Genomic DNA, 14,244 nt, shown 5'->3' on the forward strand with positions numbered 1-14,244 from the left:
CACTCATTGGACTGCACACATCAAAATGTGTTACTTCCTACAAGTTGCTTTCTTGTTCCATTTTACTGAAAACGAGGCTTTCAGTCATCTTGCCCATGTGGTATGATTTGCATATCTCAAGTGATTCAAAATCAAGTGAATCCAAACGATCCATCTGCATGGAGTTCCTTCATGCGTATACACCAATAGACATGGCTCGCATGTCTCAAACTTTTCAAAAACGAGTGAGTCCAAAGATCCATCAACATGGAGCTTCTTCATGCGATTTATACCAATATGACTTACATGGCAGTGCCACATGTAAGTGGTACTATCATTACTATCTTATATCTTTTGGCATGAAAATGTGTATCACTACGATTGAGATTCAATAAACCGCTCCTTTAAGTGCAAGACCATTGAAGGTATTATTCAAATAAATAGAGTAACCATTATTCTCCTTAAATGAATAACCGTATTGTGATAGACATAATCCAATCATGTCTATGCTCAACACAAACACCAAATGACAATTATTCAGGTTTAATACTAATCTTGATGGTAGAGGGAGCGCGCGATGTTTGATCACATCAAACTTGGAAACACTTCCAACACATATCGTCAGCTCACCTTTAGCTAGTCTCCGTTTATTCCGTAGCTCTTTTATTTCGAGTTACTAACACTTTAGCAACCGAACCGGTATCTTAATACCCTGGTGCTACTAGGAGTACTAGTAAAGTACACATTAACATAATGCATATCCAATATACTTCTATCGACCTTGCCAGCCTTCTCATCTACCAAGTATCTAGGGTAATTCTGCTCCAGTGGTTGTTCCCCTTATTACAGAAGCACTTAGTCTCAGGTTTGGGTTCAACCTTGGGTTTCTTCACTAGGGCAGCAACTGATTTGCCGTTTCATGAAGTATCCCTTCTTGCCCTTGCCCTTCTTGAAACTAGTGGTTTCATCAACCATCAACAATTGATGCTCCTTCTTGATTTCTACTTTCACGGTGTCAAACATCGCGAATACCTCAAGGATCATCATATCTATCCCTGATATGTTATAGTGCATCACGAAGCTCTAGCAGCTTGGTGGTAATGACTTTGGAGAAACATCACTATCTGATGTGGAAGATCAACTCCCACTCGATTCAAGTGATCGTTGCACTCAGACAATCTGAGCACAAGCTCAACAATTGAGCTTTTCTCCCTTAGTTTGTAGGCTAAGAAAATCGTCGAAGGTCTTAAACCTGTTGACGTGGGCACGATCCAGAAATCCCAATTTCAGCCCTCAAAACATCACATATGTTCCGCGACGTTTCGAAAACGTCTTTGGTGCCTCAACCTTAAACCGTTTAACTGAACTATCACGTAGTTATCAAAACGTGTACGTCCGATGTTCGCAACATCCACAAACGACGTTTGGGGTTTAGCACACTAAGCAGTGCATTAAGGACATAAGCTTTCTTCTGTCCGCATAATCGCTACTGTCAATTTTCAACTATATTTTCTCTAGGAACATATCTAAACAGTGGAACTAAAGCGCGAGCTTACAACATAATTTGCAAAGATCTTTTGACTATGTTCAGGATAATTAAGTTCATCTTATGAACTCCCACACAAATAGACATCCCTCTAGTCATCTAAGTGATTACATGATCCGAGTCAACTAGGCCGTGTCTGATCATCACGTGAAACGGACTAGTCATCATCGGTGAACATCTTCATGTTGGTTGTATCTACTATATGACTCATGCTCGACCTTTCGGTCTCTTGTGTTCCGAGGCCATCTCTGTACATGCTAGGCTCGTCAAGTTAACCTAAGTGTTTCGCGTGTGTAAATCTGGCTTACACCCGTTGTATGTGAACGTAAGAATCTATCACACCCGATCATCACGTGGTGCTTCGAAACGACGAACTTTCGCAACGGTGCACAGTTAGGGGGAACACTTTCTTGAAAATTTAATGAGGGATCATCTTATTTACTACCGTCATTCTAAGCAAATAAGATGCATAAACATGATAAACATCACATGCAATAAAATAGTGACATGATATGGCCAATATCATATTGCTCCTTTTGATCTCCATCTTCGGGGCTCCATGATCATCATCGTCACCGGCATGACACCATGATCTCCATCATCGTGTCTCCATGAAGTTGTCTCGCCAACTTATTACTTCTACTACTATGGCTACCGGTTAGCAATAAAGTAAAGTAATTACATGGCGTTGTTCAATGACACGCAGGTCATACAATAAATAAAGACAACTCCTATGGCTCCTGCCGGTTGTCATACTCATCGACATGCAAGTCGTGAATCCTATTACAAGAACATGATCAATCTCATACATCACATATCATTCATCACATTCTTCTTGGCCATATCACATCACATAGCATACCCTGCAAAAACAAGTTAGACGTCCTCTAATTGTTGTCTGCATGTTTTACGTGGCTGCTATGGGTTTCTAGCAAGAACGTTTCTTACCTATGCAAAACCACAACGTGATATGCCAATTGCTATTTACCCTTCTTAAGGACCCTTTTCATCGAATCCGTTCCGACTAAAGTGGGAGAGACTGGCACCCGCTAGCCACCTTATGCACCAAGTGCATGTCAGTCGGTGGAACCTGTCTCACGTAAGAGTACGTGTAAGGTCGGTCCGGGCCGCTTCATCCCACAGTACCGTCGAAAGAAGATTGGACTAGTAACGGTAAGCATATTGAACAAAATCAATGCCCACAACTACTTTGTGTTCTACTCGTGCAAAGAATCTACACAATAGACCTAGATCATGATGCCACTGTTGGGGAACGTAGCAGAAATTCAAAATTTTCCTACGTGTCACCAAGATCTATCTAAGGAGAAACCAGCAATGAGGGGAAGGAGAGTGCATCTACATACCCTTGTAGATCGCTAAGCGGAAGCGCTCAAGAGAACGGGGTTGAAGGAGTCGTACTCGTCGTGATCCAAATCACCGGAGATCCTAGTGTCGAACGGACGGCACCTCCGCGTTCAACACACGTACAGCCCGGTGACGTCTCCCATGCCTTGATCCAGCAAGGAGAGAGGGAGAGGTTGAGTAAGACTCCATCCAGCAGCAGCACAACGGCGTGGTGGTGATGGAGGAGCGTGGCAATCCTGCAGGGCTTCACCAAACACCGCGGGAGAGGAGGAGTACTTGGGAGAGGGGGAGGGCTGCGCCAGAACTTGTGGTGCGGCTGCCCTCCCACCCCCCACATATATATAGGGGCAAGGGAGAGGGGGGGCGGCCCCCTCAGATCCAATCTGAGGAGGGGGCGGCGGCCAAGGGGGGGAGGAGTGCCTCCCAAGTCAAGTGGAGGCCCTCCCCCTTAGGGTTTTCCCCTTCCCATGCGCATGGGCCTTGGGGGGCTGGTGCCCCTGGCCCATTAAGGCTAGGGCACCCCCCTACAGCCCATGCTACTGTATTGGGCGTGGTGGAACAATTTCCGGACCTCCGAACCCCTCCGGAATCCTCCGGAACCTTCTGGAAGCTTCCCGGTACAATACCGAAAAAACCCGAACTTTTTCCGTAACCCGAACAACAACTTTCCATATATAAATCTTTACCTCCGGACCATTCCGGAACTCCTCGTGACATCCGGGATCTCATCTGGGACTCCGAACAACATTCGGTAACCACATACAAACTTCCTTTATAACCCTAGCGTCATCGAACCTTAAGTGTGTAGACCCTACGGGTTCGGGAGACATGTAGACATGACCGAGACGTTCTCCGGTCAATAACCAACAGCGGGATCTGGATACCCATGTTGGCTCCCACATGTTCTACGATGATCTCATCGGATGAACCACGATGTCAAGGACTCAATCGATCCCGTATACAATTCCCTTTGTCTAGCGGTATTGTACTTGCCCGAGATTCGATCGTCGGTATCCTGATACCTTGTTCAATCTCGTTACCGGCAAGTCTCTTTACTCGTTCCATAACAAATCATGCCGTGATCAACCCCTTGGTCACATTGTGCACATTATGATGATGTCCTACCGAGTGGGCCCAGTGATACCTCTCCATTTACACGGAGTGACAAATCCCAGTCTCGATTCATGCCAACCCAATAGACACTTTTGGAGATACCTGTAGTGCACCTTTATAGCCACCCAGTTACCTTGTGACGTTTGGTACAACCAAAGCATTCCTACGGTATCCGGGAGTTGCACAATCTCATGGTCTAAGGAAAAGATACTTGACATTAGAAAAGCTTTAGCATATGAACTACACGATCTTTGTGCTAGGCTTAGGATTGGGTCTTGCCCATCACATCATTCTGCTAATGATGTGATCCTATTATCAATGACATCCAATGTCCATGGTCAGGAAACCGTAACCATCTGTTGATCAACGAGCTAGTCAACTAGAGGCTTACTAGGGACATGGTGTTGTCTATGTACCCACACATGTATCTGAGTTTCCTATCAATACAATTATAGCATGGATAATAAACGATTATCATGAACAAGGAAATATAATAATAACTTAATTTATTATTGCCTCTAGGGCATATTTCCAACATATATAGATTTCTACGGGAGTTAATCGGATGAAAAATGATATGTGCCTTGTGGACATATGCACCACAAACTCTATACTTAGGGAAGTCCAATGTTTCCACTCTCATTGAGAGAAAGGAGATATTTTAAAATCGCTAGACGCGATGAGGTATTTGTTGGCTCAACTCGAGTCATATTTACTATCCCTGTGGGTACTCGAGTAACGTCGGGATGCTTCATTGCTTCCCAGGTTTAACTTGTACCCTACTAAACTATGGAGGTATCCATAAAAATAGTTTCCATAGCGAAACTTATGATGACAATAAAGAGAAATAACTTCGAGAATGGCGTTTCGGTGCCCGGGTGCATCTGCACCCGGTCAAAAAAATTCGTAAAAAAATCAGAAAAATTCAAACAATTCCAAAAAAAATTTGGGTGGTAGACAATTTGATGCATGAGGTACGCTCCAATTTTCAAAACATTTGGACTTCTGTGTAGCTCTCAGCAAAAAAGAAAAATCAGACCAGAACAGTATATGAACAGTACACATTTTTATAGACCTTCGATTTGTCTTTTTTGCTGAGAGCTGCACAGAAGTCCAAATGTTTTAAAAATTGGAGCGTACCTCACGCATCAAATTTTCCACCACCCAATTTTTTTTGAATTTTTTTGAATTTTTTTGAATTTTTCTAGTATTTATTCCGATTTTTTTGTGAGCGCAGGTGCAGATGAGCTCGGGCTCAGATTCGAATTTTCGAATAACTTCTCTTTACCATATGCACCGGATATGGCAAGCACATTCTCTGTGTATCATCTGGATTGTACTACACATACGACTCAACCCGTAGCACATGTTGTGTACGAGATAGTTTTCCAGAGTGTCTTGTACATGACAAACTTAGCATACTCGCCTTGGTCATCGAGACATTGGGTTGAAACAGAAACTATCAGCAATTCCAATAGTTTATGATTATTATGATGCTAAATTTAATAACATTTGGATTTTATGCGCACTACAAGTGACATAGGGAAGCTAATTTTAAGGCTTCCACACCTTAAATTCTATGATGAACCACTCAGACTCCTTGAATGCATCAAGTCGAGGTAAGTGGCTCTTCCCAGCCATTGAGTAGACTATTCAGGTATTACATGGTTCTAAAAGACATATCTACATGATGGTCTTAAATGTGTGCTTTATTCACACGAAACCATTGGCTCATTATCTGACATCGATTTCAAGCAAATCGAATGGATAACATTGCAGAATTCTCCTTGAAGGCATTCTCTATGGCCTTTGGATTGAAGTTTAGCAATTTGTCCTAATGTCTAGACTTAAAATGGTTTGGTAGAATCATATCCAAAGAGTTAAGCTCATTGCATTATCTTTATTTTGGAATTGCAACCTACCAACTTTACGTTGGAGTCATGTAGTTTTACACGCTCATGACCAAACTGCATAATATTATTCCCCTCTGTCTTTGATACGTGGAAATCTACCAAGTATTTCCTATCTGCGGTAATTCGGTTGCATACCGATATCACCACCCGACATACATCATTGGCCCCTCAACATATAGTTGGGATCTATGTGAGGAATAACTGTATTGCCGTCAATACCTCAAGCCCCTCACATGGGGAGTTATTCAAGGCCAGTATGCTGATTCAATGAGGAACATTTCCAAGCATTAGGGGGAGATTTCAAGTACCATACAAATGCCAGGAAATTAGTGGAATGTTCAACACATTTCTGCCTCAAATCCACGTACTCAAAGAGCTGAACCATGCGTTCACAAGATTTGCAACACATTGCAAATAACCTACCAGATTCATTTACGGACTATAAAGGTGTCACACAATCCTACAATCCTGCAAAAGTACGCCTGAAAGAGTGGAGGTACCAACAAAATCCACTCCACTTTCCATTGAAAGCAACGGGGGGAGATGTATGGCAGAAGTACATCAGGATTCAGCTTCTCGCAAGCAAGGATATCAAGGCCTGTGAATCAGTAAATGCAAGTCAACTTCACGTTGACAAACACCTGATGGGTAGCATACACCCAGTGGACGGGAAACCTCCACCAACCCATGTCACAGTGCACACAATGACCGGGACATTGGAATACCTGACTCAATCGCATTGGGAAATCGCGAGCAGTCACCATGGGTAACGATATTTCCATCAACTATATATTGATATATAGATTCTGGAGAAACATATAACCGAAAGTCTTCAATTGTCGACATACATTTCTCAACTAGATTGGAAAAACCTTTCAAGTGATTCAGATCCAAAGACCATGGCCATGGCAAAGTGTGAACAACACTCGGACTGAACTCAAACAAAGGGTATAATCTAGGTAGAAATGATCTTGCTCACAAATGGAAAGGTATGCATAAGCAACACCTACACCAGTTTTCTTCTGGAAACAGAATTGAGAATAACGAGGTGGTGAAACAAAGAGCAAGTATTGTAGCACAAGGGTTCACACAGATACCCAACTATTCTCTAGAGGTGGAATCTCTTTCCGATAACTTATACCATTGGCAGTACAAAATCATCTACCTCTGTAGTTGATAGATGTAGTGATTACATATCCATGTGGATCACTAGATTCAGACATATATGATCGATTCCCGATGGAATCTCACTTCTGAATCGAAATGCAAAATGCAACATATATTGTGTAAAAGTCAGTAAGTCACCATACGACTTATTGTTGTCGGTACATGTGGCCCGACTGTTGGAAATATGCCCTAGAGGCAATAATAAAAGGATTATTATTATATTTCCTTGTTCATGATAATTGTCTTTTATTCATGCTATAATTGTATTATCCGGAAATCGTAATACACGTGTGAATACATAGACCACAATACATCCCTAGTAAGCCTCTAGTTGACTAGCTCGTTGGTCAACAGATAGTCATGGTTTCCTGACTATGGACATTAGATGTCGTTGACAATGGGATCACATCATTAGGAGAATGATGTGATGGACAAGACCCATTCCTAAGCATAGCACAAGATCGTGTAGTTCGTTTTGCTAGAGCTTTTCCAATGTCAAGTATCTCTTCCTTAGACCATGAGATCGTGTAACTCCTGGATACCGTAGGAGTGCTTTGGGTGTACCAAACGTCACAACGTAACTGGGTGACTATAAAGGTGCACTACAGGTATCTCCGAAAGTGTCTGTTGGGTTGACACGGATCGAGACTGGGATTTGTCACTTCGTGTTACGGAGAGGTATCACTGGGCCCACTCAGTAGTGCATCATCATAATGAGCTCAAAGTGACCAAGTGTCTGGTCACGGGATCATGCATTACAGTACGAGTAAAGTGACTTGCCGGTAACGAGACTGAACGAGGTATTGGGATACCGATGATCGAGTCTCGGGCAAGTAACATACTGTCTGACAAAGGGAATAGTATACGGGGTTGCTTGAACCCTCGACATCGTGGTTCATCCGATGAGATCATTGAGGAGTATGTGGGAGCCAACATGGGTGTCCAGATCCCGCTGTTGGTTATTGATCGGAGAGCTGTCTCGGTCATGTCTGCATGTCTCCCGAACCCGTAGGGTCTACACACTTAAGGTTCGGTGACGCTAGGGTTGTATGAATATGAGTATGCAGCAAACTTAATGTTGTTCGGAGTCCCGGATGAGATCCCGGACATCACGAGGAGTTCTGGAATGGTCCAGAGGTAAAGAAAACTATATAGGAAGTGCTGTTTCGGCCATCGGGAAAGTTTTGGGGTCACCCGGTATTGTACCGGAAGGGTCCCGGGGGTTCACTCGTTGCTTAGATGAACTCATAGATGGATCTTGGTGAAACCGTAGGAAATTTTTTATTTTCTGCAACGTTCCCCAACAGTGGCATCATGAGCCAGGTCTATGCGTAGTTCTCTATTGCACGAGTAGAACATAATTTTGTTGTGGGCGTAGGTCTTGTCAACTTGCTTGCCGCTACTAGTCTTTTCTTGCTTCAGCGGTATTGTGGGATGAAGCGGCCCGACCGACCTTACACGTACGCTTACGTGAGACAGGTTCCACCGACTGACATGCACTAGTTGCATAAGGTGGCTAGTGGGTGTCTGTCTCTCCTACTTTAGTTGGAGCGGATTAGATGAAAAGGGTCCTTATGAAGGGTAAATAGAAGTTGACAAAATCACGTTGTGGTTATTCGTAGGTAAGAAAACGTTCTGGCTAGAACCCAATTGCAGCCACGTAAAAGATGCAACAACAATTAGAGGACGTCTAACTTGTTTTTGCAGCAATTGTCATGTGATGTGATATGGCCAGAAGTTGTGATGAATGATGAATGATATGTTGTGATGTATGAGATCATGTTCTTGCAATAGGAATCACGACTTGCATGTCGATGAGTATGACAACCGGCAGGAGCCATAGGAGTTGTCTTTATTTTTGTATGACCTGCGTGTCATTGAAGAACGCCATGTAAATTACTTTACTTTATTGCTAAACACGTTAGCCATAGAAGTAGAAGTAGTCGTTGGCGTGATAACTTCATGAAGACACAATGATGGAGATCATGATGATGGAGATCATGGTGTCATGCCGGTGACGAAGATGATCATGGAGCCCCGAAGATGGAGATCGAAGAAGCTATATGATATTGGCAATATCATGTCACTACTATATAATTGCATGTGATGTTTATTATGTTTTATGCATCTTGTTTACTTAGAATGGCGGTAGTAAATAAGATGATCCCTTATAATAATTTCAAGAAAGTGTTCCCCCTAATTGTGCACCGTTGCTAAAGTTCGTCGTTTCGAAGCACCACGTGATGATCGGGTGTGATAGATCCTTACGTTCACATACAACCGGGTGTAAGACAAATTTACTCATGCAGAACACTTAGGGTTAACTTGACGAGCCTAGCATGTACAGACATGGCCTCGGAACACAGATACCGAAAGGTCGAACATGAGTCGTATGGAAGATACGATCAACATGGAGATGTTCACTGATGATGACTAGTCTGTCTCACGTGATGATCGGACACGGCCTAGTCGACTCGGATCGTGTAACACTTAGATGACTAGAGGGATGTCTAATCTGAGTGGGAGTTCATTAAATAATTTGATTAGATGAACTTAATTATCATGAACTTAGTCTAAAACTTTTGCAAAATATGTCTTGTAGATCAAATGGCCAACGCTCATGTCAACATGAACTTCAACGCGTTCCTAGAGAAAACCAAGCTGAAAGATGATGGCAGCAACTATTCGGACTGGGTCCGGAACCTGAGGATCATCCTCATAGAAGCCAAGAAAGATTATGTCCTAGATGCACCGCTAGGTGAAGCACCCATCCCAGAGAACCAAGACGTTATGAACACTTGGCAATCACGTGCTGATGATTACTCCCTCGTTCAGTGCGGCATGCTTTACAGCTTAGAACTGGGGCTCCAAAAGCGTTTTGAGAAACACGGAGCATATGAGATGTTCGAGGAGCTGAAAATGGTTTTCCAAGCTCATGCCCGGGTCGAGAGATATGAAGTCTCCGACAAGTTCTATAGTTGTAAGATGGAGGAAAACAGTTCTGTCAGTGAGCACATACTCAAAATGTCTGGGTTGCACAACCGCCTGTCCCAGCTGGAGATCAACCTCCCGGACGAGGCGGTCATTGACAGAATCCTTCAGTCGCTCCCACCGAGCTACAAGAGCTTTGTGTTGAACTACAATATGCAGGGGATGGTGAAGACCATTCCTGAAGTATTCTCAATGCTGAAGTCAGCAGAGGTTGAAATCAAGAAAGAACATCAAGTGTTGATGGTCAATAAGACCATTAAGTTCAAGAAGGGCAAGGGTAAGAAGAACTTCAAGAAGGACGGCAAAGATGTTGCCGCGCCCGGTAAGCCAGTTGCCGGGAAGAAGTGGAAGAATGGACCCAAGCCTGAGACTGAGTGCTTTTATTGCAAGGGGAAGGGTCACTAGAAGCGGAACTGCCCCAAATACTTAGCGGACAAGAAGGCCGGCAACACTAAAGGTATATTTGATATACATGTAATTGATGTGTACCTTACCAGTACTCGTAGTAACTCCTGGGTATTTGATACCGGTGCCGTTGCTCACATTTGTAACTCACAGCAGGAGCTGCGGAATAAGCGGAGACTGGCAAAGGACGAGGTGACGATGCGCGTTGGAAATGGTTCCAAGGTCGATGTGATCGCCGTCGGCACGCTACCTCTATATTTACCCACGGGATTAGTTTTAAACCTCAATAATTGTTATTTAGTGCCAAGTTTGAGTATGAACATTGTATCTGGATCTTGTTTGATGCGAGATGGCTACTAATTTAAATCCAAGAATAATGATTGTTCTATTTATATGAGAGATATGTTTTATGGTCATGCCCCGATGGTCAATGGTTTATTTTTAATGAATCTCGAACGTAATGTTACATATATTCATAGTGTGAATACCAAAAGATGTAAAGTTGATAACGATAATCCCACATACTTGTGGCACTGCCGCCTTGGTCACATAGGTGTCAAGCGCATGAAGAAGCTCCATACTGATGGACTTTTAGAGTCTCTCGATTATGAATCATTTGACACGTGCGAACCATGCCTCATGGGTAAAATGACCAAGACTCCGTTCTCTGGAACAATGGAGCGAGCAACCAACTTATTGGAAATCATACATACCGATGTGTGCGGTCCAATGATCATTGAGGCTCGCGGAGGATATCATTATGTTCTCACTCTCACTGATGACTTGAGTAGATATGGGTATGTCTACTTGATGAAACACAAGTCTGAGACCTTTGAAAAGTTCGAGGAATTTCAGAATGAGGTAGAGAATCAACGTGACCGAAAGATAAAGTTCCTACGATCAGATCGTGGAGGAGAATATTTAAGTCACGAATTTGGTACACACTTAAGGAAATGTGGAATCGTTTCACAACTCACGCCGCCTGGAACACCTCAGCGTAACGGTGTGTCCGAACGTCGTAATCGCACTCTATTGGATATGGTGCGATCTATGATGTCTCTTATCGATTTACCGCTATCATTTTGGGGATTCGCTCTAGAGACAGCTACATTCACTTTAAATAGGGCACCGTCTAAATCCGTTGAGACGACACCGTATGAATTGTGGTTTGGGAAGAAACCTAAGCTGTCGTTTCTAAAAGTTTGGGGATGCGATGCTTATGTCAAGAAACTTCAACCTGAAAAGCTCGAATCCAAGTCGGAAAAATGCGTCTTCATAGGATACCCTAAGGAAACCATTGGGTATACCTTCTACCTTAGATCCGAAGGCAAGATCTTTGTTGCCAAGAACGGATCCTTTCTGGAAAAAGAGTTTCTCTCGAAAGGAGTAAGTGGGAGGAAAGTAGAACTCGATGAAGTACTACCTCTTGAACCGGAAAGTAGTGCAGCTCAGGAAAACGTTCCTGTGGTGCCTACACCGACTGGAGAGGAAATTAATGATGATGATCAAGGTACTTCTGATCAAGTTGCTACTGAACTTCGTAGGTCCACAAGGACACGTTCCACACCAGAGTGGTATGGCAACCCTGTCCTGGAAATCATGTTGTTAGACAACGGTGAACCTTCGAACTATGAAGAAGCGATGGCGGGCCCAGATTCCAACAAATGGCTAGAAGCCATGCAATCCAAGATAGAATCCATGTATGAAAACAAAGTATGGACTTTGCCTGACTTGCCCGATGATCGGTGAGCGATAGAAAACAAATGGATCTTTAAGAAGAAGACAGATTTTACTGTGGCATTATCTTGATAAAATTAACCTTCTCACTGATTTTACTGCGGGTGTACTGAATCAATTTTCTTTGCTGAAGGCTTGCCTCATCAGTTTAGTTCTATGTATTGACTATTGGAGCTGATATCTTAATATTTCTCCAGTACAACAAGATGGTAAATGGTGTGACACCTCTTATGGCTGCTAGAGATGCTAACTCAACAGAATGTATCAAGCTCCTAGTTAAGGTGTTGTACATTCATCTGAGCTTTGTCAAGTCCATGAATTTAATTTTGTTGGGTACCCATTTTCTTTGTTTATTTTCCATACTGAATTTTTTTTGTACTTCCATTTCTGGCATTTGTTTTTCATACTGGCTGCAGCTGTGGCATGCTGTATTGGACACTTCCGTAACCATTTTTTTCTGAAAAAACTTGTGGAGCATTGCGGCTGGGGAGGACATCTGCATATGTGCCATGTTGATATTAATAGCTACCTAAACATTGTACCAGTTTATGACAATTTTGGCGGTAATTTTTGTACTTACAATACTGAGCATGGATGTTAGGAGATTATCACGAGTACTCAAAATATTATGCTTGTGCAGTCATAGAAATTTGAGAAAAGATACGCTTATGTAATCAAATCCTTTTTCCTCCATATATTTACAGCAAACATTAAGGTTGTTTTGTCAGATATAATGTATCACATGTATCCTGCATAGAATTGATTTAATTGATGTTCTGTAGGTTCAGGAGGAGCCCATGCTTAAACGGGAAATCATGGCATCAGAGCTTATATCACTAGGGAATATCTCTTTAAAGAAAAAAGATTATGCTGTCGCAGCAAAATTGTACAGTCGGGTATATTAAAGCACCATATATTTCTTGCTTTGTTTAGCTTTCCAGCATTTCAGTTTATGATTCATGCATTATAATTTATAGTTTCTCGCAAGGTTTTTGAGTCGCCGACTAATCGTCGACTAATCGCCGAGTCGTTGGAGCGAGGTTGGCTTGCGCAGGCGACTTGGCTTGAGGAGCGAGTCGCGCTGCTGGTAGGCTAGTCGACGATTAGTCGACGACTAGTCGGGCGACTAGGACCTCAAAGCAGGGCGGCTTGCTTCAGCAAGGCCAAGGAAGGGAAGACTGGAAAGGTGAGGAGGCCAGAGTTCGAGGCGGGGGAGGAGGAGACGAAGCTGGGAGTGCGCCGCCTGTACGACGAGAAGCACGGAAGAGACGAAGGAGAAAGGTACATGGGAGAGCAGATGCACGGTCCAGATTAGAGCATATGGACGGTTTGGATTTTATTTGGAAGCTAGGGTTATATAATGGGCCTATTGGGCCAGCTCTCTAGCACGAAACAGAGGAGGAGCAAGACGCGTGCTCCCATCCCACATCAGAATCGCCGCCTCCATTGCTCCTACGAGCTGCTGCTGCCTTCTCCGAGCTGAAGTATCCTCCAAGCAGCTGCCTTCCCCCTCCTCCGCCTGCAACAACACCTCTTCCCCCTCATCCTCCTCCTCCTCCTCCTCCTCCTCCTCCTCTTAACACCTGGGGCGACTTGGGGCGATTAATCACGACGAGTCGCAGACTAATCGCAGCGAGCCACTAGTCGGAGGCATGGCGACTCGACTTGGCTAGGCGACTCAAAAACCTTGGTTTCTTGCATAGCTCTGTGTGAAAATATTTAAGGTTCAAAACTTCATATATGATTTCAAAAGAATTTTATCCTTGTTTTGCATTAGTTGTTGAATGCACAGTCCGACGTAATACTTTTGGGCAAGAATATACCAGAATACCTGGAGCTCCACATGGAGCTGGGTGTCGTTTATCAAAAACTTTGAGTCATGGGAAGGTTCCTACTGAAATGGTCCAGGGCATAGGCTCTAGCTGGCTTTGTTATTTCCAATAACTTAGGATTTGTTCAGAATAGGGTTCAGCTGACAGTATGCTGTGTCTTTCTTTTTGTTGCTTTGGTCATGTATCCTCTCAATTT

General features: G+C 43.3%; 1 pseudogene; it reads left to right on the plus strand.

Annotated features, from left to right (window-relative positions):
- Positions 1-14,244, plus strand: part of LOC119350099 — a 24,965-nt pseudogene that overhangs the window by 9,297 nt on the left and 1,424 nt on the right.

This window comes from Triticum dicoccoides, chromosome 1B, assembly GCF_002162155.2.
Source record: "Triticum dicoccoides isolate Atlit2015 ecotype Zavitan chromosome 1B, WEW_v2.0, whole genome shotgun sequence".
NCBI lineage: Eukaryota > Viridiplantae > Streptophyta > Magnoliopsida > Poales > Poaceae > Triticum > Triticum dicoccoides.